This window comes from Camelina sativa, chromosome 4 (genome assembly GCF_030686135.1).
Source record: "Camelina sativa cultivar CO46 ecotype springtype chromosome 4, ASM3068613v1".
In the NCBI taxonomy this organism is placed as follows: Eukaryota; Viridiplantae; Streptophyta; class Magnoliopsida; order Brassicales; family Brassicaceae; genus Camelina; species Camelina sativa.
The window spans coordinates 20,494,777-20,495,063 of record NC_141883.1 but is presented as its reverse complement, the minus strand read 5'-3'; positions in this window follow the sequence as shown (position 1 = coordinate 20,495,063).

Sequence of the window (287 nt, the reverse complement as noted above, 5' to 3'; positions counted from 1 at the left end):
TTTTTCAATAATATTTTAGAACAATAATAAATCTTATAAAACGATTTTATTTTTTTATAGCCCAATATTTTTGAAATTATTTTAACAGATTTCATTTATTGTTTCAGAAATTTTAGGAAACAATAATGAACTATTTAGAACAATTGTAAAACTTAATTTTATTTATAAAACTAAGATTAAATATATGCATCCTAAATCATTTAACAATAACATATATATCTTAAAATTAAGATACAACATTGCTTATATTTTTAAAATAGAAAATATTATATCTAATTTATTAAATA